This window comes from Terrapene carolina, unplaced genomic scaffold (genome assembly GCF_002925995.2).
Source record: "Terrapene carolina triunguis isolate 2854851 unplaced genomic scaffold, T_m_triunguis-2.0 Scaffold42598, whole genome shotgun sequence".
NCBI lineage: Eukaryota > Metazoa > Chordata > Testudines > Emydidae > Terrapene > Terrapene triunguis.
In genome coordinates this window covers 2,102-2,440 of record NW_020706949.1, presented here as the reverse complement: position 1 = coordinate 2,440, position 339 = coordinate 2,102, and the positions used below count along the sequence as shown (strand labels likewise).

Here is a 339-nt window from a genome sequence, read left to right as displayed (position 1 = left end):
GCCTTCCAGCATGGCTGGGTCTGTGGTGACCCTGGTCATTCCTGTAGTGCTTGCAAGAGCAGCCCTGAGATGGTTTGAGGCCTTGCTCTGCTCCTTTTCAGGGTGAGGTTATAGAAATTTCAGACAGGCCGAATCAGGAGGCCAAATCGCATCAAGGCAGACCCACACAGAGCCTAAAACATGCATGACAAGCCCTTAACTTAGCCTCCCAGTGTCTGCCCTCACCCAGTGATCTGTGAGCATAAGTAGTGTGAAAAGCAGTGAGACATGAACAATGTTTATTACATAAGGATGGTCATAGTTAGGTCAGATAAGGGAGTTACCTTACAAGTGGAGAAC

General features: G+C 48.7%; 1 non-coding gene across 1 annotated transcript; it reads left to right on the top strand.

Moving 5' to 3' along the window:
* On the top strand, window positions 1-129 carry LOC112102501 (the record flags this gene model as incomplete). The annotated part of the gene is made up of 1 exon (XR_002907748.2): window positions 1-129. It is a non-coding gene; the product is annotated as a small nucleolar RNA SNORA9 (small nucleolar RNA).
* Window positions 130-339: the final 210 nt, after the last annotated feature.